Consider the following 25392-nt stretch of genomic DNA (forward strand, 5'->3'; position numbering starts at 1 on the left):
CGCGCAGTCAGCCTCGGATGTGTGCGCAGCTAAAAGGTAAACATATGAAGCCAATGTGTGGCAATAAAACGCAGGAAAACACTAATCCTGCGGCGAGGTTACCGAGATACATCACATTTATTTATTGACTTGGTAGCTTCGCCACGATGCTTTATGAGCACTTTCAAGGACACCCTTGAATTTAAAGCCACGCTGCTGGAGTCTATTGTACTGGGACTTCGGAAAATCTGGAATACAGTTGTATGAGTGGAATTAGTTGGTTTTAAACATATAGCAGGAATTCTGGGTTTGATAATGGTGAATTTATCAAGGTTATGGATGAAAAAACTTACAAACTTGGCTTTTCAGGTCAGAATATTGTGTATTTAGCTATGGCCATGACATTCTGACGACTTAAAAATAAAGTGAATTAAACTGATTATATATTAAATATCAAAGTGTTATTGATTCAGATCATCTCCAGATCTGCAGCTCTTGGACTTGTTCACCGGTTACAGACAGTAAGGTAAGGTACTTTATTGGTCATTATACAGTGAATGTACAACGAAATTTGTTTCTCTGCATTTAACCCATCCATCGATGCCACTGAGGCATTCCGTATGGAGCAGTGGGCAGCTGCGGGGAGCGCCCGGGGACCCATCTCCAGATGTGGGGTCAGGTTAATGGTCAGAATCATCTGACTGGAGGATTGACCTATGGTGCATGTTATCGGTTGACGGGGGAAACCGGAGATCCCGGAGGAAACCCATCCAGACACGGGGAGGAACATGCAAACTCCACACAGAAAGGCCCGCACGGTCCGGGGATTGAACCCGGGACCTTCTTGCTGTGAGGCAAGAGCGCTAACCACTCATCCACCGTGCTGGGCAGCACAGTGGCTCACTGATAAAGCTCACTGATGCAATTGTTTGAGTGAATTCTGGTCCAGACGAGCTTCTGTTGCTCAAGCTGGTGCAGAAGGTAATGCTGTGCAACAGAGCAGGGACTGGGGACTGAACAGCGTGACTCACGCACGGCTTTGGGTGGAAAAAAATAAATATATAAATAGAAACAGTTTATTGTTCACAGTCTAAAACAGATCGGACAGCAGAGGGTCCAAACACAGGTGAGCAGATATCACAGCGAACGTACAAGAGAGCAAAGATAAGGAAAGGCAAAAGTGCACGAGGAATCCCTGGTAAGCCTGGTGCAGGGAGCAAGAGCAGCTGGCACAGACTAACCCACAAGATGTGCTTATTTACACAAAGGGAAGTCGGCACAGGTGAAAAACATTACGGCAAGGTCTCTGCAATCAGCAGAGGAAAGGCAGGAAGTCGAGACGCTTGAAACCAGAGGAGAGGGTGAATACTAAATAAAGGGTGAACTTAGCGAGACCTGACATGCTGGTTCTGATAAAGAGGAGTCGGAATGTGTTAAGGTTGTTGTGTATGGTGGGGCTGCACAGCTGCAGAATGGTCAGAGTGGCCGAGTTGACCTGTCCTCAAAAAGCACCAACAGGAACGGACCTCGAAGCGCTGGACAAAGCCGTCTGATGACTCATGTTTTTATACATTGTATTAGACAGGTGGAAATAATTGCACGCTCACTGGTTTGAATCAGGAGGAAATCTTACTCTGTTTACTCAACATTTTCAAGTGGAAACAGAAAACATTGGTAGTGTTTTGGGGATTCGTTGACATGGCATAAATGATGAACCTATGATACAATTTATGTTTAAATATTATTACAGAGCTATGAACAATCAGCACTTACGTCTAAATTGAAAACTGCTGGTTATGGTGCTCAGTTAGAGGTTACAAAAGCTTTAAAATATCTCTCCAAATGTAAGTAATGAAATAGTTCATGTTTGTTTCTGTTTCATATCTCAGGCTGTGGTTTGGGTTAAACTCAGGTGCTACTGTCACGTTTAATGTGATTATGACTTTTAAAGAGAGAAAGTAAAGCAAGTGATAGAGACATTATGGCATTATCATAAATGGATAACAATCGAAAGAGTTTAAAATAGACTTGCATGTACAAGAAACTCCAGCAAAATAAATCACAACAGTTCAGTGCACAAAATTAATTAATTCCAACACTTTCACTTCTGGGTGTCGCTCAATGTGGGAAACTTACACAGCATCTGTGTTGTTGCTGAAAACAGCTCCAGTGGGTTTATTTAAGTTGCCTGTACCCTCCTAATATACTCCATCTGAGAAGTATCCCAGCTCCATCCTGTTAAGTGATTTATAAACTTGCTGGAAGTCAGCTGAGAGATTAAAGCAGAGGTGTGAGTTGCTAATTTCTCCGGCTTCTGTTGGGAGTGTGGCAGCAGCATCCCGATAAGGTGTTACAGTGTTAGGAACCAGAAAAGAAACCGTCAAACCCCAGTAAACTGAGGTGAACGCAGCCTTCCAGCCTGTTGTTGAGCTCTCGTACAGTAGGACATCCCTGCCTCATGCCTGTAAACACGTGAAAGGCAGCAGAGATGAGATGTGGAGCTGAGAGTGTGTGTGTGTGTGGGCTCAAAGTTGTGCAGTGCAAGGTGTGTTAAAGTTAGAGAACATGAATTCCTCAGGTTATGGTTTTTATTAAGGCTTTGATCTGCAAAAAACCATACTCAGTCATGAGTTGTTTTTTTTTTAATAATAAAGGAATTGCAATAAACAGTGAATACAATATGATCAAGTGAACTGAAAATGAAAAACGATTTGGAGAGCCGTGCAAAAATCATTATGATAATATGAGAGAGATGCGAGATAATATGAGTCTGTTTCTTAAGTGGTAGCTTTCTTATTTCCATGAGAACCAAGACTACTAGGAAGACAGAAAATCCACCCAAAATGCTAAAATTGTCTCTAATTTAACTATTTAAACAGAAACAGTGACAAATTGTTCATTTAAGCAGAAACAAAAAAAGGAAGCGGTCACCTGAAGCCATATCTGAACGTAGCTGTGAAATTCTTAAAGGGAATTGAAGACGTTTGGACGTTTGAGAAGGTAAAATCCAACTGAATCTGAATCGGAGCCTCTGGTGGGACGGTTTTGATTCGCGGGCCTTACGTTTGACACCCCTGCGTTGCAATATAAAATTCTAGTCTTACTGACAGGCTCAGTGGCGTCTTAACACGGAAATACTACAAATTTCTCTGCTGAGGTACAAAATGTGACCAGTTTTCTGTGATCTGCTGCACAGAGAGTCTTGAAAAAAGAACGTCGGTGTGATCTGAAGCTTCACCGCAGGTTGACGTCAGCAGCGCTCGGGGGGCTACAGACAATAGACTTGCGTCACACGCGCTGCCCCCTCAGGATGAGCATGAACCCCCTCCTGAGTGGAACCAGCTGAAACGAGAAGTGAGAGAGAGAAGTGTGAGGAGATGCAAAATGTGGGGATGTGGAGGACTATGAGAAATAGGAAGCGGTGGGGAGAAGGCCCTCGCAGTATAAACTCTGTAATTGGAGACTGAGAGGAGTTACTGGTCCTGATCAAGTGCGGTCCTTCCGCTTGAACTTCAGTTATTACCATAACTCTATATAAATTCCAGCGGAGGAATAATTTCCCAGCCGAAGCTTCTCGGAGAGAGAATATCCTCTTGAAATTACATCCTGGCGGAATCTCTGGCTCTTTCATGTGTGAGGCTGCGAGCTGCATAATGGTCGCCTCGCTGTTGTTTTAGCCTCAGCCATGCAATTTACTGCGAGGGAGTTCAGGATGGAGGGCTGAGATGTGTCTGATTTCTTTTTAATGGAGTTCATGTCTCGTATTTCAGATTTATGAACAATAATAATTTCAAAAATCTGATAAGAGATTAATGCTCGGGAGTGGAGTTCTTTCAGAGGAGAAAAAAATGTTTGCTTGAGGGTGATTATCTGGAAAAATATCAAATACAAAAGAAGAATGCGGCTACTTTTCGACTGTTTAATCTGCTCATACTGTCCATTTGTATTGTGTTTACACAGCTTATTGTGGAGATGGTGTAATTATGTTTTTGTTTTGCCATGGGGCTTGTTATTGTTCATTTAATTAGAATTTTTATGTAGAATCTTAGTAGTGGAAGTTGTAGAAATTGGAGGAAAAAAAAGCAGCAATAAAGGAGGTCATGACTCAGCTCGAGTGCACCTTCAAGTAGGCCAACATCTGACCTTATCCAGCACTTTCATGGCTTATTATTAGCAAATACCTTCCAAAGTAATGACATTTCCATTAGTCCCCACTGCAAAATGTGGGTTTTCTGCTAATTAGCGAGTGTCTGTGCACAGCCGTGCAGGAGTGCCAGCGTCGTGGCTAATGCTCGCTTGTTAGTGCTTCAAGAACCAAACACCATATGTAGTTACAGCGCGGCGAGATGGCAGCGCCAACTGTTGAGAAATCACCCTCGCTATGTAAATATGTCGCTGCGCTGGCGGCTCGGGGAGGTGCAGTGATTCAGGGCTGTCCAATGTGAAGTTCTCATCTTCTCAGTCTGCCTCTGTGGAGTCTCTCAGCAATTGGAAGGCGCTGGTGAGAGGGTTCACTTTACATGGCGTTTCAAGAGAAAACGCATTTTCAGAGAAGTTACACGTTTGAACGGCAAAATTTTGAAAACGATATCTCTGAAACCATGTAGTTAGCATGTTGGGCCACTAGGGGGTGCTGTTTCTCGCTCACATGTGCATGCAGAGCATTATATGATATAAACAATGGCGAATAGACAGACATTTATATTAACAGATGGAGTTGGACAGCTGTTATGGTGACGCTCAAATATAAAACTACCAATTCCAGGAGAATATAGATGCTGAGTCATGCCACATTTTCCAATTTCACTTGAAAACCTTGTCATGTAAACAGGAATTAAAGCTTGTTTTTGTCAAAAAAAGTGGGTTTTTTTCCGTCTTGTTGTTAATTTAGAACAGTTTAAAACAAACAATAAAAAGCTGAAAGTGACCTCCTCTTGCCCCATAAGCTTTTAAAAGGTTTTATGGTTATTATAGTCATCATGACTTTCATGCTAAAACGCAGCTGTCATCTGGTTCTGTTAAAAGGTCAGACATGTAGAAGAGAATGATCCTAATATACGTTATTGGTCAGAAACATTGCTTCATTGTTTGATGGGCTATCTGGAGCGCACCCTGCTTTATGCCCACTGTTTTTCTGTGATTGCTTCCAGCCCTGGAGATCTTAGGTTGAATAAAGCGCATCTAAAAGTTGCATGTGATGAGTTTACATAATTTAGCAATAGAGCATTAGCACCACGATGCCACATGCACAAATGCTGTGTGCACACTTGTAAGATTACAGTGAAACATTAGCGCTGATTAATTTTTTCAATTGAGTTCATTGGGCATCGGGGGCGCACTGAAGGCAACATAAATGCTCATTTACTGAGACCATTAGGCATTAAGCTATCATGGCAATACGTTTGTTTATGACACTAATTTCAAAGCGAGCGGGCAGATTTGCTGGCCGTGTCTATTTAAACAGAAATAACACTCAGCCTTCGGCCAAAATCAATTATATATATGTACATCAGGAGTTCAACAACAAGAGAAGGCAAGCTGACAGTGCAGGCCGAATGCAGGCCTTTTCATTTCCCGTGCTGCAGGTAGTTTTACTGTGGGAATCATCCAACAGATGTGTTTTTAACTGGTCTTTCTGTGTGAGGCTAAACGTCATCATGTTTGACAGGGTTGTTTTGTATGTGTTTGCTATGCTTTACTTGCATTTAAAATTACCAAGTGAGGCTTTTGTTTCCTCTGATACCTAAAAAAAAGTTTTTTTTGTTATGTTTTTTTTCCGACATTGACATGTATTGTCTTTTTGTCTTTTGAAGCCATCAGTGATCCTGTGCTGAAAGTCATTTCTTTTCAATCTTTTATGTGACACTCATTCTGAAGATCTTTCAAATGATCGACTCCCATCAAAAAAAAAAAAAAGTGAAAACCGAGACAGGAAGACACATTTGTACGTGAGTTGTTTACCTTGAGCGATTTGACAAGATCTTGACAAAATTAGGTCTGCGTTTCCTGTGCCCTTCAACTACAAATGCAATTTGTGTGACAGCGCCGACAGAGCTGCGATTTGTAATCAAACTGTAGACCGGGGTGTAATTGCTATTTCTCTGCATGACAAGCGTGCCAGTCTGACTCATCCAAAATGAGCAGGTGGATAAAGCCTGAGCTAATTTGTCGATTTTTTTGCAAAAGCAAATGATCAATTCGAGAAAGTCAGGAGAGCTGTTGTTTCAATGTTTATCTCTCCGAATATGTCTATTTATTGACATGGTCCTCAAGCGGCATCGCATACTCTGGGAGCAGATGAGGAATGGAGAGCAGGACGTCTGTGTACTCACAATTGCTTTCTGGTCACCGGGGCAGCCGTGCAGTGCGTCAGCTTTTCGTGAGCTGCAGAGTAAAAACCCACTAAACCCACTGTTCTTTCACTTTGAAATGAGCCACTTGAAGTGCTGGTTTCCTGCCTTAGGCAGCACAGATTTTAAGGTAGTGATGCATGCTTCTGGGATAGCAGACGGAAGTTAGGACTGTGGGACGGTTTGAACCCTGACTTTTGAAATTCTTCCCTGTGTGCACTGTGGCCCCATTTAAACCGTGTTCTTAAGTGATAACAGAAAGCTTTTGTTGTGCTGTAGGTGCCTTTTCACATGGCACTGGTGCTTGGAGGCTCTGAAAATGCAACTTTTTGAATATTAATCCCAAGAACACAATAGAAAACAATAGAAATAATTGGTAAATTCTTTGTAGCTTTGGTCCACCCAGAAAATGAACAAACAAACAAATTAACCCAAAAACACACCAAACACTACAAGAAGTAATAGAGTCTTATGTCATCAGGAATGAAGGATCTTCTGTGGAATCCAAACTGTACTTTGGCGGTAATAATCTGTTGCTGAGTCAATGCTCAGTTTGGACTGAATCCTGCTCTTTGATCTCCCATCACAAGGTGGAACACCCAGTGGTGTTTTAAACACCCGGTAGTTTAAATAAAAACCCATCTTCTTCATCTGTCCACATGAATGTCCATATACACATTGCTAATGTTTATAGCATGTTGGTACATGAGGATTACGAAAACAAATAGCTCCAATCCATGGCCTGGCGTGGTAGCTTCATCATTTCAGCAGGAAAAAAATCAGCAAAGCATTAAAGAATGGATGTCTGTTCACATCATTTTCATCATAATTAGAGTTAAACTTATTGAGTTTAGTCTGCAACTGTTAAGATATCTGTTGCCTATAGGCATCAATAGTCCAACATTATGAAGTCTGACATTCAATTGAAATTGAAATTGCTACTTTATTTTTTCAGACTTTAAGGCACAGTGTTTGTTTTCTGTCATTCTTTCTATCTTGGATCTTTCATTGATGATGCGACTTTCATTAAGAAGCAATGTATGTATCAAAATATATGGTGCATACCTGCTGGGACCACTAGATGTCACTGTATGACAACTGAATGCTGCTGCGGTATCGTTGCCATGCACTATACGCTTTCTTTAAAAACATGTTTTCTGTCCATTTTCTGTGTGAAGCTTGGTTTACCTCTTCAACATGACAAAAAAAAAAAAAAAAAACATCAGTTATAAATGAATTTCCACATGACTAAGAAAGACATCTGTGAAGTCATGTGCTGATTGTAGCTTGGTTGTAAGATGCATAGAATTATGCAAATCACGTGGCATCCACGCTATCCAGGATGTCCCTAATCAGCATGACCAACATGTTGCGTAATCTCAAAGCCAGTTTTGATGAGTTTGACCTCGTCTGTGATTTTCACAATTCCCCTCAGAAAGTAATTGGCACATCTGGCTTGAAATGTCAGTATGATTTAAAACAGTTGCCGGAGTTCTTTGTTCCCTGGAAACACCTCTCTGAAACATGTTACAAAACAGTGTTTCCTGAACCAGCCAGACATAATAATAACCATTACAGTCGGCTCCAGTCAAACACCTTTTATGGTTATTGTACACATAATTTTTCTGTCATTTTCATTTGAACCAGACAGTCATGTTGAAGAAGCAGACTACGCTTGCTGTATAAACTCTAAACAATCTGTGTTATTTCAATTTGTCATTTTTTTTATTGACTTACCTGACAGCAGCCGATGCTTCTATCCCCACATTTGAATTCTAGACTTATGCGTCTGTAAATCTATTTCTGAGACTGAGTGGAAATAAATTATTTCACTGACAACCTCTGTGTTGAACTTGGCTAATAAAAAAGACTACATGATATGTCAGAATGTTTTCTCATGGCTCATGGGCAACGGTTTTTATTTATTTATTTATTTGCTTATTTATTTATTTCTTTATTTTGTTCCTCTTTTCATTGGGTTACATCTTGACCTCATGTGGGTTTCTTGTTGGATTCCCAGTTGCAGCAGTAAAGGCTTCTGGTATAAAACATATGCAAGTCTAATGCAAGCTGCAATTTTCCAATGGAAGCATGAACAGAGGTTATCTCAAAACCTGATAGAATCATGATGCGTGAATTAATGTTTCCTGTTATTGTGTCTGATAATCGTCACAAAACCATCAACCCTGTCATATTGCTGTATTCTGAGGACTGGACATTCTTCTATGATCTTTGTCCTTTGACTTGCAGGTTACAAGCTGTGAAATGTTTTCTCCAGAAAACATCCTGAACACAAATGATTTTGAAGTAAATAACTTGTTGAACCTGCTATGGCAGGTAACTCCACTACAATGAACCCCAGATAGAAAAGGTCTGATTGATTTGAGTCCTGATCTTAATCTGAAAATCACAAGCAGAGACCCTAAGGAGGGCCTCAGGCTACGTTGGAGTTCACATAGAATTAAACAGGAACGTATCCAGGGGGCCTGTCAAATACTCTATTTAAAAGTCATAATTAATATCATAATATCAACTTAAAAACACACGGGCAGCCGGTGCGGGGACACAGCAGTGATCCAAATCACCTGAAGGTGTCATCTGATAAATTCCATGATTTTACCAAGAGAACAATAACATAACATGATGAGAAAACTATCTTTATATGGGTCTATGCTGAATTCATCGATGTAAGGCTTGTGGAGAGGTTGAGCCAATCTAACTCACTGCTCAGGCTGCTAACCCTTCAACGAGCGAGTTTATAGTGACAATCACAGAAAACTAAAATCTATGACCAAACAAACCTTAAAACAACCAAACTCTGTGATACAATCCATGGACTGTGCAGTGACAAAACTAGCCACTGTACAGGATAGCAGTGGTTCCCACCTAAACGACAGCTAAACCACCAAAAAAAAAAAGACATAGTGTAACTCTTGAGGTGAACTTTTTTTTTCTTTTTGAGCAATTCATCTTTCTCTTTAGCCTGACATGCGTTTTTCTGCTGCCGCTTATACTTCTATAATTGAGCAGTTTGCTGACATAAATGAATTAAAATCTGACTCACCAAGAAACAAAAAAATGTTGTACCCTTAGAATCAAGGTGGTAATGCAACCCCCATGAATCTTTGCTGCTCCCCCACGTGGGGTTCGAGCCCCTCCGGTTGGGAACCACTGCACTACGTCACCCATTATTATAACATGGTGATCAAAAATTACACTGCAAGTTGTTGTGATATATGACTGTGTCCAATCTGACCTCATGATGAGGAGAAATGAGACCATAAGTACACGCTGCTGAAAGGAAATCTGATATTTCTGACACTGTGGTCGTGACTGGTGATTGCAAGAGGTAAACACGCAGGACGTTGGTGCTCTCCACACATGGTGATTAAAAACGGGAATATATGACCAGTGGGTGAGAAAAGCATACATGGAAGGGTTTGCCAAGGCTGCCGTCAGCATGACCCCAACCCAGAAAAGCTCAGGTCACAGAATGCAGCAGAGGGAGTTATATCAGACTGAAGTTCAGAAAAATCCCTGGAAGTGGCTGTGCCTCCAGGATTAGTTGAATGAAATTTCAGGGGAACATTAAGCTGCTCCGCTGCAACCCTGACCAGGACAAACAACACTAAAAGTGCACGGATGAATGGCTTGATGTCCTCAATTCAATTTCGGCGGCATACTGTTCTGTAATACAATCTAGGAGTGGAAGGTCTAACTAAAACGCACACAGACACACAAATGCAACAGGACGTGCAAGGAAAAGTCAAACAGGGACAAGTATGCATATTGAGCACGGCCACTGTCTGCAAAGTGAGAAATGCTGTGCGTGCAAACCTCGGTGGGACGCTGAACACAAAGACAAAACAAAAGAAAAGTTACCAGCAAGCCGCAATCAAAGCTGGGTTTCAGCATCACTGGCAGTACTCCTGCTGAGGGAGCTCTGATCCAGAGTGTGAGCAGTTTTTTCTGAAATTCACAAAGCTCCTTAATAAGACTGATGTTCGGCCGTTTCTCTTCCACGGGAGCTGGCTGCTGGTTGATCTGCTGTTCACTGAATAAACCGTAAATTTAAATGTGCTCTGAGGACATTCCATATAAACACAATATATGATCAAAAGACCCATGGTATAACCAAACACACTCCATGAATACTGAACATTCACCGTTCTATAAGAAAGTTTTTCTGCAGTTTAGAACCTGATAACATTTTCCTCCAGCTCTGTGTGCTGGAATACTGTCATTTCAGCCTGTACTCTGCAGTACAGCTGAATTCAAAGATAAGTTTGATCTGGTCTGAATTATGCACAGGCGAGGAAACTTCTGTCAGCTGAAATTAGGAAAGTTATTGATTCATCAACCTCAAAGTCTTTCAACATTATCATGTCACGGTGTTACAACCTATTTAGTTTAAAATCAATAAAACGGCCTATTGAACTAAAGGCATTTTCACGGTTACAGTATATGGATGTAACAACAAACATCCAGGTACAACAGAGAACAGAAATAAATACACCTAAAAACTAGTGCCTCAAACAACAAGCAGTTTATGCCAAAAGCCATGGGTACCAATTACAATTACCACCAAGTGGCTTTGGCAAACTGCAGTACGACTGACAGCCACCTGGAAAGGTGCACAAAAACAAGTTTGAGTAAGGTCTGTGATTGGAGAGACAATCAGCGCATTCTCTAATCAGCTGTTATTCGAGTGCAGCCAGGACAGAGAAGCCAGGACAAGCCAGCCAAGCCTCTCAAACTGAAGGCACTGGGTAGCCTGCATTCTTTATTTCATCCAGGAAAATAAACACAACACACTGCTGCCAGAGTTCAGGGCCGGTCATATGCAACATGTTAGCGGTATATGGAAGACTGTTTAGGTGGTCCACTGATCTCAAACTGTAGTCGGTCTATTACTTAAGTGGTTGATTTGCATTTCAGAGCACAGAAATGACACATTTTATTCAAGCATGACTCTGCTCAGTACATCTTGGCCTCCAATGAGTCATGACCCCCAGTTGATAAAATACAAAAACAAATCATTTTCATTTGAAAAATCATGTAAACTGATCTTTACTTCCACTTCTCTTCACCTGCTAAGTGCCCCCCCCCCCCCCCCCCCCCCCCCCCCCCCCCCCCCCCAACACACAAAGGCTAGAATATCAGACATGCAGCCGCTGGCCATATCAAACCTAAAGAGAGTTCAGTCCCACCCTACAGGATTACCTACCAGTGTCCAAATTACAAGCAATCATTGACTTCTATTTTTAACTGTAGTGAAAGCCGTCTGGGGTTAAAAACACTGGGGGCTGCTTTCAGGGTGGCAGACAGAAGAGACAGGTACCTTCTGAACAATGCTGGCATTGTAGTTGCAAACAAAACTTTAAAAGACATCTGTGCTGCTCAATCAAGGGAAAAGGTTTCATCTCTTTTGCACTCTTAAAAAAGGGAAAACTTTTGGAGTGGTTTTTTTTGTTTGTTTTTTAAACAGATGATTATGCTGTGTTTTACTAGTCGAGAGTTAATATTGAGCTTTAATTGGTACTTGAACTGAATTAAGTGTGAGGACAATCATGAAGGACTAATCTTCTGATGACTCACTTTTGATTATACAGAGTCCAAACACACGCTTGCATATATCTATAAACCTGCCGGATAAGAGATATGAGTCTCACGGCTTTCCATTTTTTATGGATTTCACAGCCACAATGTCCACAACTTTAAACATTCATCTCTCGGCACCATCTTTTTTTTTTTTTTTTTTTTTTTTTTTTTTGCAGCACTTCTGTGACTGCAGTGCCATTTGATGACAAATTTATCACATCTGGGACTTCCCGAGACAGTTCCCTTCATAAGTATTGTCTAGAATGCGTTCTAATTTCAGACTAACTCGACACGGTGTGACAGAGAGTTCGTTAGCTGTCGACGACAACCCTTCTGCTGCGAATCCACACCTTGTTGTGAGGTGACAGTCGCTCCTCTTGATGCTGCTCGTGCCGACAGTTGTCCAGCGGTACAGAGACTGCTCCGAAACATTAAAGCGCGGTTTGAATTCAGCCTGTTGGAAGACAATGAATCCATTCATCTGGATTTTGACGTCAACTTTTTAACTTGTCTCCAGCCTTTAAATGGCTCATTTTCAGCTACCGAATAAAGGTAAGAGTGTCTAACTGGGTGCAAAACTCACAGCTTCTATTTTTACTTCGGCACACAGTGATAGAAAGAATTAAGACACAAAACTTCCCCCTTGTTTTATCAGGTTGGCAAGTTTAAGAAAAACAATCAATCCTTATTCAAGAGGATGCCTGCAAAAGTAATATGTGTCATAAGAAATGCTGCAGGGATGAAATATTGTATTATTTATGACATGGGCTTATCAGTATTAGTCACAATAACTCTGATTTTAAATATTCATTTCAACGGAGGGAAAAGTTCATTTTAGGCGACTGGAATAAACAGGCACACAAAGTTTTAAAGTGAAAACAGCCTACTGTGAACTACTTCAACGAAGTATTTAAATGGAAGAACTTGCAGTGGCTCAGTGGATGGAAGTGGTTATCTTCAATTCTAAGGCAGTGGTTTGATCCATATCATGTCCATGTGTCAAAATGTACTTGAAAAGCCATTGAACCTCAAGTGTGTCCAAATCAGTTTTATTTTAGGGGTAACATATAACCAGCTTCAGGTTATATTGGAGCATCTTAGAGGAACATTTTGACTCAAGACAGTTAAATACATTGGTAAATTTGAAATCATTTAGGGAATAATTAATCTGTTTTAGACTATTTATCATTAACAAAATATCTGCATCTATTCCTGTTTAGTTTTCTCTTCATTGTATTGATGGAAACACTAAAGTGGAAGCTGTGCAGAGACACTTGTTTGATAAACCACAAATCTCTCTCTGCAGTCGGTGAATAAGGATTTCTTTTCTTCGGTTCTTAAGCAGAAATTCAAAGCAATGCAGTACCGACATCCATCTTTTGGATATTATATTATCTTGGATGATGTTGGAGATGACGTGGAAAATTGCCATAGTCTCTCATGAGAAACTAAATCATGTGTGTGTGTGTGTGTGTGTGTGTGTTCGCCTTTGTGCTTGCGTTGTGATGAAGGTTGTACTGTCTTCACCCACAGTCGCAGCGATCAGCTGCAGCCAATCACAGCTCGAAGCTGGATGAACAGAAGACAGATGGTTCACACTGATAAAACATTTTCAGCTCCGTATTTCAGTAAATGATTTGTCAAATGAATTTTAGCAACACCATTTTTTAAGTTCTACACCGACAGATGGAGCTCTGTCTAAACTGGTGGAAGTGGACGTGCATGTTTTCCCAGATCTCCACAGCTTAACATCTTCAAACAGGTGAGTAGTCTGTTGTGGAGGAGTGGGCGTTGCAGGTTTCCCTGCTCTTCCTCAAAGACACCTCAGGGTTTCTGTTTCTGAAGGATTGGTCAATATCTGTTTTATGCACAGCTTCCATTGCTCCCACAATATCCTGTGGACTGAAGCTGCTCTGGAAGTCATGCTTCTCCCTGTGCATTTTTTCATAGACCAATTAAACTTAATGTCTTTAATTGAGGTTGCTAAAATTGAAGCTGAAAAAATTAACAATCAAATTTTAAGGAAGAGGGGGGGAAAAAAGGCTAAAAATGCCTGTGAATAACCTTTGAAATTAAGAAAAAATGAAAAATGAATCAATATTACTTTAAGAAGACAGTTAGACAGAACATAATATTAAAAGTGATTAGAATGACATGCTAATATGACAAAGAGATGTTAGTTTTGGGTGCACAGAGACATTGACGTGCAGTGTCAATATCATTTCTAAAATTTGAATTTTACATATATTTTTTCTTATTTTCCCAATGTATGTGTTTGTTACAGTCATCGTAAACTGTCATGGTAGAAGTGGAATGGCATCTCACGTTTTGAAGTGAAAAAGAAAAAAACTTTTGCATTTTGGGTGTCCGTTTCCATGACGACAGTGCTTGGAACCACTGAAAACGCAGCTTCGTGAAAACACTCTGACGCATTCTCCATTGAAATGGGGGGAAGTGCAACTTTTCTGAAAACACTGCGACTGCACATGCACGCCGTGCAGTCAATAGTTCTTCTGCAGGTGTGTGATGTTTGCATGAGTGTGTGCACAAACTAGCAACTGAATGGAAAAAATTAATTTCCTCTATTACAGAGGTGTCAAAACAACGATGTGTGGGTCAGCTGTGGCTTGATGTTTGTTTCACTTCATTTAGCCGAGCTCTAATATTATCATGGAAAATGACTGGCACTTGACAGAGCTGTACTTGTGTTCACTCCAACAAGGTGGCTCAGAGATCATCAACCTTTTTAAAACAAGACTAAGTACCTCTTCACTACCAGCCTCCTGAATAATTAGTCATTCTAATTATTTACTCGCTACTATTTTTAGAGCGTGATCTGATGGCACTGAGTGAATTTCCTGCTAAAACAAGAATAATTAGAGGAAAATGCTGCTGGAGACCGAATACAGCAAAACTAAAGAAATTTGGTTAAAAAAAAAAAATCTGATATTTGTTGATTCCGTGTTATTTCTAGGTTTTCTTAATTTGTGGTTTTCACTGAAAAAAAAACCATTTTGGACACCTATAGGTTCTTAAGAGTTTATACATGCGTGACAGGTAAACAGTGGAGTTGTAGCAGTTTGGTTTGGTGTGAGTTTGAGAAACTCAAGTGTGGCAACTGGCCAAAAGTCTCCGCCATGCATGTTTATTGTCTCATGAGCTGCTTACTGAGTAGGCCAGCACCAGTTAGTCCTCCGTTTCTGTTTCCGCGGGGGGCGTTCAGGTTACATTAAGAAGCGATCAAAGCTTGGCACACACTGACATTTAGTTACGCACACAAAAACAAGGCTGCATGCTGAGAAATGTGTTCAGAGGGAAGGTTTAGCTCTCCAGGGTTACGGGGGGGGGACTGGTTACATGTGAACCAGGAAGAATCTCCATGCCCCCTTTTTGTGTTGCCACGTATTCCAGGAGCAGCGGGGGACGTGGTGTGGCTGAGCTGTTTCATCATCTGTGGGCTAAATTAATGATCCAGTGCTTGTCTGGTGTTTTCAGCTGGAAGGTGAAAAATGACAACAAACTGCATGACGTGTTGCACGATGCATTATTCCTGGCGCAGCCTCTCGGGCTCTTGTTCTGCATGCCTCCCAAAAAAAAACAAAAACAACTTAAATTCTATGACAGCAACAATACCAACATGTTTCAGCACCTTTTTGAAGTGACACATGCGCTCAAGACTGGATGACAGTTTAAAGAGATTTTTTTTTTTTTTTTTTTTTTTTGTGGTTTTCTGGTTCATCGTGTCCTAATTTTATTTTGAGATTGTGCGCGCCGACTTGAAATTCGACTTTGTGACAGTTGATGCAACCGGTGGTGTCAACATCACTATCTGACAGAGGCAACTCCGTGCTGTCCGGACACGTCTGTGTCAGGTATTGGATTAGTCGCCTCGCCGAGCCCTTTAGACAAGAGTGTGTTTGTTCTCGCTGTAATGCTGTTATCTCCCTTTCTTTCCCTCCTCTAATCTGGACACCTAACAGCAACGCAAGTAAACGGTTCTGACAAGGCTTGTGCACAAATTGAATTTTCCTCGCCCCCCTATCCTTTTCGATTTATAATTCCCTCCCTTGCCCCTACAAGCAAACTCAATTTCTGACCCTTTAGACAAAAGGCTCAGATAAAGCAATTAGTTGGCGATTCTGTGTGAGCTCCTGACTCGGCTGACCTGACAGGCACTCCGAGGCACTAAAAGCAGCGCAAACAGGAGGCGATGACGGTCGCTGGCAGACGGATCGGGCTCCCCAGACGTGAACTCTGAGTCATCGGCAACAAAAGGATTCAGCCTCTGGAAAAAGCGCTTCGGCGGGAAGGTTGAACGTAACTATAAAAGCGTCCAGAGTCCAGACAACCCTTCCAATGTGTCTCACCTCTGATCGTGGCAATTTCCCCCCTTTGACTTCTCCAAGCTTTTCTCCCATAGAATACCTTTTTACAGCGTATTCTCTAATTTCACAGCACTCGCCGCCTCTTCGATGACATCTATCTTTCAGTGCAAAAAGCCCGTCTCGTATGAGGGCAGTACTTAAAGATGAAGCAGATGAATGTGTGTTTGGATTCTCTTTCAACTTGGACTCTAAGGGACAAAGACGAGTGCATATATATCGCTTTGAATAAAGAAAAGAGAGAAAAATTCATTTTTTGTCCACAAAGTTTATTTGACATTGACACCAACTTCCTTTAAAATGCACATTTTGATGCTGAAACATGCCAACCTTTTTGAATATTTAGTAAAAATTTCGAACAATCCCGCCTTTGATGGTGCATCTTCTGAGTGCTGGGAAATGCACCGGGTTCCTTATTTCCATTTGCGTAGCATGAAGTGCACAGCAGCTCTCAGTCTGAAGTGCTGCTGCAGACTATTTGCACTCTGGACAGTTTTTAAAGTCACCCTGGCCGTATCTCCAGCATAAGAATTCAATTTGGCCATCGCGGGAGCGAACTGAAAAGCGTAAAGACGGATTTAGAGTGAAATACATGGCAGCGGGGAGATTCGTTAAGAAATATAGTTATCTGGCAGTCTGGCGGGGGAGATATGGATGTGGCAGAACTGATGAGGCTCTCAGTCATTATCTTCTGGGCGATAGCATGGCATATTGCATGCGGTTTTTTTCCCAGCCCTCTTATCGCCATAATTTCCTGAAGGGAATATTTTTGCCATCAATCCTGTAGTTCTACGTAGGTAGTTCTAATCATTTTGCAATCTGATTGTTTCAGTGATTGCAGACAGCGTGTTACTTATAGTGCAGTGATCGCGGAATCTGCGGCAGTCCGTCGCGTAAGATGAATTACTTTGTGATTAAAGGGAGCGAATGAGGGAGAAAAAAAAAAGTTATTATTTGCGCTATTCACAAAGGAACTGGATTGCATTCGTGTCGGGATGGTCAATAGGTAAACATCTATGTGGAAGCTGGCAGTTTGCGGCACCGAGCAAATCCTGCTGCTTCAGTGAAATCTGCCCCAAATGACAGGCAGAGGCAGAGGGCCACGCTGTGTCTGCTGCCAGAGATGCAAATCATCGCGAATAAACCCCGACGCACCACAAAGACCCATTCACACACGTCCGTTTGAGCGTCCTCACAGAGCAGATTATTTGAGTCTGAACTTGCGATTAGAAGAAAGACAAATTCATCTTTCAATTCTTTGTCTTTCTCGCCATCTAAAGCCCCTCGGTTTCCACGGGGAAGACGGCTATCCACACAGTCTGAAGCGATTGTGTCGCTCCGCGGCCCAGCAGTCTGTACTCTTGACGTCTCCAGAGTCGAAAGCTCAAACTGAATCACAACGTCTGCTCAGCAGGGAGCCGGGATGGAGTACAATAGCCAAATCCCCGGAGTCGGAGTATCAGGTCTGCTGAGCGGCACTTTGTTTACAGAGCGCAGGGCCTATCTGCCGAGCGTGAGTCAGCCGGGCCACTGCTTGTCCTCACAGCATGGGATCATGTCCTTCTAAACAGACTCTTGGTAATACACTAACCAGACTGCAGCGCATTAACAAAGCTTGAACTGAATCCAGTGACTCACAATGTGGTGAATTCACTCTAAACTAATTTCCATATTGAAAAAGTCCCAGAAGACTCGCAATTAAGCTCAAACTCATGATACAATATCAAAGGTAATTTTATTTTTGTTTTTGTAAGCATATTGATGGGGATGCTCCCCTCACTGATCAATACATGCCCTCTTGTGCGTATTGATTCTTATAAAATGAAGTGTGTCTCAGTTTCATGGTTAAAGCTAGTTGACTACAAACATATGGAACACATGTATTTTAAAGTGAAGGGATCTGTCAACGCTTCCACATTTTTAGAGCTTTTAGATTTGGTTCATGCCTGTTGGGATTGTTATGTTATCTGTCACACCACTGGTCAATGTAGCTACTTTAAGAAAATTTAATTCAGATTCACTGTAAATTCGTTATTTTTACTGTACATTCAAATCAATTCCTTTTAATGAGGTGTATTATTTTAATTCAGAATGACTGATCAGTTTCAATAGCCTACTTTTACTTTTAATGCAATCTGAAATTATAAAGGGCTGTATGGAAAAAGTTACACGATGGAGGATAAATAGTGATAAAAGGAAAGCGAGGAAGTTGGTGATGGCTTGATTCACCATTTAATTCACTCTGCTTTTACACAAGGGGCCGCTGCCAGTGTCCCTCATTCAACTTCACATGCACTTACAAGTCTTAATTTCATTTTCACATTGCCAGAAAAGAAGAGGGTGTGTTTCACGAAGTGGACCAAATAAGAGCGCGCATAGCCGCCGCCCTGAAACTAGGTCACCTGAGTGGAAAGATGCTCGACGTTAAGCTGATTGCATTTTTGTTTTTCCCCCCTTACAAGTTGAAAGTTTTGTGCTGTGAAACCTTCTCACAGCGTGGCGCGTGCTGGTTTGTTTACAGCGCTGCGAAGAAGCACTCGACCACCCCCTGCTTTCTATTTCTGCGCGCATTTCATCATAAGTTGTGGCAGCTCTTAAATTTAACATGAAACAAATACAACCTGAGTTAACACAGAGCAGAAGTTTTGAAAGAGGTCTGGGTTTACTGAAGAGACGTGTCCCATCGGTTTATTTGTTATTATTAGTGTTGCATGGAGCTTCAGGTAATCTCAGCCCTGTTTCTCTGAATGCATTTTCAAGTGAAAATGATAAACTTTCACTGAGTTTTGGGTGTCCGTTTACAAGACAACGGCGTTTGAAGGCACTGAAAACACAGCTTTCTGGAAATACTCTAACTCCAAGGATTGATTAGTCATTCACATTGACTGTTTAAGGTCTTGGAGTAGTCTAAGATCTAAGTAGTCTTCTCTTATGAATAATCTACCAGGTATCTAAATGTCACAAGTAAGGGGCGAGAAAAAACAAATAATCGGTGGATTTAAAGCACGCCACACCACAGGTCACTAGACCAGAGTTCTCCGAGCAGGGGAAAGGGGAGGTGGGGGTCACTGTCGCCGGAGACAGTCGTGCAGATGAGAGTCGGAGCCAGTGGCAGGAGTCGGCGGGCGTGCAGAGGAAGGTCAGAGAGCAGCTGTCACTCCAGAGCGGGGTAGAAATGTAGTCAAAGTGAAGGTGCAACGACTCATAAAGGAAACAGACAAACTGGTAGCACGGTCCAGAACGGAAGCCCAACGTCACTGCTTCCTTTTGACTCATTCAGAACCCTGATTAATAGTGTTGTTCTGTCCCTGTATATCCTTATTTAGTAAAGATTGAACTCTTTATTAATCTCTTTTAAGACTTTTCGACTCTGTTTCCGTTAAGTTTCCATTACCAAAATGCACAAAAGCCTTTCAAAACACACTTAAAACATTTATTAAGAGAATCTCGTTTCTATGAAGTTTCTTACTTTCCAGGCAAACTAAAATTGTGACTGTTCAGCAGCACCTGTGTTCGTGTTGCAGACCCATGTCATCTTTCATTTTCATTTTTCTGAATTTTGTCCTAGACTTCAATCTTGATTTCAGTGAGGATTTACCGTTGAGACCTTTTAATCTTCTTGATTCTTGGAAAGAATTACTTCCAGTCATGTTCCACTAAACTGCACTGGAATCTGGTATTACCTGTGAATTGTTTCTTTATCACAAAGAAAGCCAGCTTTAGATAACCTTTATGCTTTAATTCGTTTCAAATAGTATTTCAAACTTTCTTGTCAGATTTGATGAGACATGCATAAAAGTAGAACGTGTTTAAGGGCCAGTTTTCACCAAGGTCATTACGCACTAAGATGAAACTCCACACTTTAAATACAATAATGGTTTGCGCTCGGATTTTTATGATTATGAATGATGGTTTCTAGTACTTACTGAACACAGACAAACGCTACATAAATTGCTCTTGACGCAATGTAATGCAGGTAAAAGTCATGTGAAAAGAATAACATTAAGAAAGCTGAAAGGGACATTAGCTGTTCTTCGGAACATAATGTTTTTTACATTGCCTTATCCTCCCAATTGAAAATCCTGCAGACTCACGTCGGAGTTTTATGTGAATTTGCCACATTTTAAATGACACATTAGTTTGCACCTTCCCTCTACTTTGTGGAAAAGGTCCATCTTCAATCATCGGACAGAATAAAAAAAGACTCCATCACTGGTTTTGGTCTCTGGGTTTAATATTCTGTCTCAAACTCTCTGAAGCATGCCAAATCTATGTTCCTTCGCATTGAAGGCTGGCACAGATAGAGAGTGCAGCTGCCAAGCTCCCTACACAGGAAAAATCATTTTATTTAACCTGTTTTTTTTTTTTTTTTTTAAGCCCAGATTGTATGTCCACCCAGATATCCCTCCCTGTTTTGTTGAGTTCATGTCGGGTCCCAGTGGTTTTCTTCAAACTAGAGGTAAGCAGCCAGTTGCACGTGACTTTCAATCATTACTAAAATGCTGACATACTGGCCTGACAGTGAACTCTCTTCTTCTTCCCTTTCATTTTTCGCTTGGTGCTTCGTGTACGTTTTGATGCATCTTGCTATGAGTAAGCATGAGGGACTCGCTACCTTTGATGAACCCACACAGTTTAGGGTAGTTACATGGTGTGCCAGGGGATAAAACTAATCTTTATATTATCAGCTTTCATGTCGTAACTTTATTTCCTTGTAACACATCATGCCACATTAGCATATCTACACTTCACAGCAGGGAGCGGCAGACTCTGTCACAGCAGAATTATGTGCCATAAATCAAAGAATGGGGAACGTTTCGCAGCGGCTCGTGGTTCAGCTCAGCTTGTGTCATGCAGCTATAATGTTTGCTTTGGTTTGTGTGAAGAAAAGACTTTGATGGTTTTAATATTAGCCGTGGTTCTGTCTTACAGTCACTGCAGATCTTCAATCACAACTGTTCAGTTGGAATTTCCATGATCCCTAGAGTATGAAGCCCCTAGACAGCAGCAACGCTTTTGCTTGTTGGTTTAGACCAGGGGGGGGGGTTTAAAAGTGTGGCACAATGATTGCCCCCCCCTCAGAAAGCTTTAATCAAACTGAACCACCAGACTTATCTCATACTCGAGTAATGGGTGTTGTGGAATTTAGTGAGTGAAGACAGAGCCAAAGATGAGGAGTCAGGGTTTCGACAGACTCTGGAGGTTTTCATTTAGGGTAGCAGAGAATACAAAACAAGCCAGCTGGCTGAGAGGAGAACCCGAACTCTGCTTTCCTCTGGTCTTTCCCAGCTTATATGGCAATTTGATGGTCTAACAGCAGCTCCTAGACTATTAGCTGGTATTATATGCTGTACTGCATCTGGCATCTGAACATGTCTATGGCTCAGTTTTATGACACACCGTAATAAAGTCATTTAAGGTCAGGACAGCTTGGCCCCTCCAACAGTGGGGACTGTTTCAAGGAAGACTGAAAACCCAAATGTTATACTTCAGTTCAAGTTTTGGTTAAATGCTGCACAAATGTTGAAAAGGACCTGTTTGTGTGTGTGTGGGACTGCTGTGATGGACGGAGGGTTTGTTCATGTCGTTCGCTCTTGTCAATCTCCAGTGTCCCGTGACCCTGAAGTCGTCTCAAGTGGTTTTGAAGTCTGGTGGAAGGATTATTACGGACCAGTGGGATCCTCATAACACAGAAGATAAATTAAATAAATGTGTCAAATTATGATACAAGCACCAAATTTGGGCTGGAGAGACATTTTGGCGATGTATATTTATAAAATCATGTCACATCAATCCATCACCTCATTTACAAAATTGTAGCATCATCGAAAAAATGATTTTGCTGATGGGCAAAATGGGCTGATTTGAGTTATATTAGCGTCAAAGTTTTTTTTTTTTTTTGTCTAAATATTCAGATTTGTTATTCTTTAATAATATTTATTTGGGGTGATTATTTATTTATTTATTTGTAATTTTGGCTGTTGTATTAATTTCATCTTCTTTCAATATTTTTAGACAGGACATTCAAACATGTTCGGAAAATTAACGGAAAAATATAGAATTTTCATGAATGTTCTATGGAGCCCCTACAGAGAAAGAGCTGTACGATGATGTGCTATGGGCAATCGGCGCCTCTAAACCTGCCTGCTGGTGTAAATATTGGTGTGTGTTTCTATCTGCGTTTGGTGACACGTCTACTGCCCTGCTGTCAATATAAGTTGTGATGGGCCGTTCCTGGCTACAACATCCTACACAAATCACATATTAAAAAGTGATGAACTGATTGGAACCAGTTTTGATTATCAGTTGCAGCAGTGACCAGATATTGGGTTCCAAACAAGAGAACACTTGGCCCAAGGTACTGGTTTTTAGTTTTTCCAGGTCTAACAAAGAACTCAGTCATCTTTGAGGAGTTACTCTCGCCTCACCTCACAGAGCCTTTTTGTATTTTTCTCTGACAAACTGAGCTCACTGAGGTCACCGCCACCTTTGTGAGACACTGACACACGTGTGCCACTCCGCCTCCCATTTGTCCCGACGAGGAGGGGGACAGGGGGAATTTTCTCTCAGTTCCTGCAAAAAGCAGCATTTATGCTTTGGTATTTTGAAGAAAGATCAGAAGCGATGCTGCTCTGAGGTCTGCCCCCTTCTGTTTGTGAGCATGGCACAGCCACACACATGGCACACACTCTTTGGGAGTGCATTCTGTGCAAAGTGCCAGTCCATTTAAACACACGCCAAATGGCTTCTTGAAAAACTGTTAGAAACCTCCACTTATATGTGTTATTATGTTTTCTTCTTTTATTAAAAAAAGACTGAATTACACAAATTAAATCGCTTTTCCTGATCCCCTAAAGCCCCCCCCCCCAAAAAAAAAAAAGAAAAAAAAAAAGGGAAACCTTGCCCTTTGAAAATTACTGCTAGCACAATACTATAGCGCAGATTTTCACCGGCACTGCTTAAAGTGAAATCATTACTGCTGAAACAGTTTGGCTGTTTAAGAATTCCTTTTAAAGAAAGGCAAGGGTAGAAACCTGCCTTTTCGCATGCAAAATTAGTCAAACATTGACACTGTTTGAGAGAAAAAGCAACATTTCATGCACTCAGTTCCAGATGCAAATAAAGATTGTCACTGTCTAAGTCCCCCCTCTCAAATGATAAACAAGTGCAGTTTTTGGGAACTGGAAAGGACTTGTGGCAGTCTGTAAACCACATCTGAAAAGAGCTGTCTTGCAGTGTTTAACTGCTTTCTCATTCAGCACATGTACCAAGGTCGTCAGGCGGGATAATGAGGTTTTAGCATCCAGTGACTCCCTTCAACATTGCTTGATTAGCTATGTAAAATAGGCAAACTCAGGCTGTTCACTTTACCGAGGATGCTGCTGTTGGTTTTTAGAAATTGAAATTTTACTTGAATACTCATGTCAAAAGTAGAGGACACAAACTTCCTCCAAGTCCAGAGAGTTATGTACAGTTTGTAAAAACCAAGACTATGAGTAATCATTCTTGGAAGCCAGTATACTTATATATCACCATGTTTTGAAAGAGAAACTGTGAGTGACTGCATGACGTAGTTGAGATTTATATTCTTCTCCATCACCAAGAGAAAGATATCAAGGGTAAAAATGACTCGGAGATTGTCCTTGGTAGATGAACGCAGTCAAAAAGAAGGACAAGGTGTGTGACGAAAACAAAAAAGCAGGACAGTCCTTTCCACTAGAGACTTTGCCATTGACCAGTCACGTGGAATCCTGAAGAAAAAGAAATGTCAAGGACATGAAACTAGGTCAGCTCGGTTCCCTCCGTTATTACATGATACAAGCAATGTCAAACAGAGACAACAGAACAACTCTAGAGGCTCAATACTGATCAAGATAAAGAGCAAAGACTATATATCTCTCAATATTTTTCTGCTTCCAGATGACAGGTCATGGAACCTTTTTTTCCCCTTCACAGATTGTCTGAACATTTCGAAAATATTGCAGTGAAGCCAAATGCAGGTGCACACACCAGCTCTCCGGAGCATAGAGAAGCAGGAGCCTTGGACAGTTTACCAGGTCTGCTCAAGGTTCCAGAAAGTGTTTTGAAATGGTTTTGTTTTTACAGAAAACTTTTCCACCGCCCGGTGGTGTTGTAAATGGAAACCGACTGGACGGGCACAGGAGGTTTTGAGGCTTTTCTGCTCTGTGTTTGCTTTCACAACTTTAAAAACAGAAAACTTTTGTTGCTTGTTTACATGACGGCAGTGCTCGGAGCTGCTGAAGACACAACTTTTTTGAAACGGCTCCCAAGGTGGAACTTCTCGGAAATGCTCTGATTCCATCTCCGCTGAAACTGGGAAAATGCAACTTTTTAAAAATACTGCAACAATCTCTCCATGATATTGAAGAACTCAGTTTTTCTGAAACACTGCTACTCCACATGTGCACCAAGGATCTTGTTTTGCACATGTGTGAGTAGATGGACAATAACAACAATGGCGGCCTCCAGAGTGTCCAGAGTATTCATATCTGTTATTTACATGAAACAGACATCATTTACAAAACGTTTCTGTGTAAATGCAGAACCTCTGCTATGTAAACCAAAACTGATGCAATTTCAGTTGAAAAGTTGTCGTCTCAACAGAGCAAAGCCTAATTTTTCAACGTTACACATTAAACTGTGGTAGTACTGCAGAGAATCTGTAAAGTTTCTGCCTCAGACAGCAAAGACAAAACTGTGTGTGAAACAAACTGAAACCGACCGGTTGTTGTTTACAACAATTTGTCTTTCAATTACAGCAACACTAATGTGTTTGTTAATGTGACTGAGAGTGAAGCGTTTCAGCGTATCAGTGTAATGTGTACTCGCCTAATATTCTAAACAGTTTTTACAGGTGGATGTTATTTAGCTTGGTTTTGAATGTGGCTGCACATAAAGTCACAGCCAAATGGAAACACAATAAAAGTGTCGAGCCTTACCAAAGACACAGTGGAGCCTGGAGTGAAACACTTGCATCCTGAAACGCTGACTTTGGTGTGTGAAGCAATGCTTTTTTTTCCCCCCTCAATAGGTAAATCTAATCATGTCTTAAATATATC

Source organism: Salarias fasciatus, chromosome 16 (genome assembly GCF_902148845.1).
Source record: "Salarias fasciatus chromosome 16, fSalaFa1.1, whole genome shotgun sequence".
NCBI classification, from domain to species: Eukaryota; Metazoa; Chordata; class Actinopteri; order Blenniiformes; family Blenniidae; genus Salarias; species Salarias fasciatus.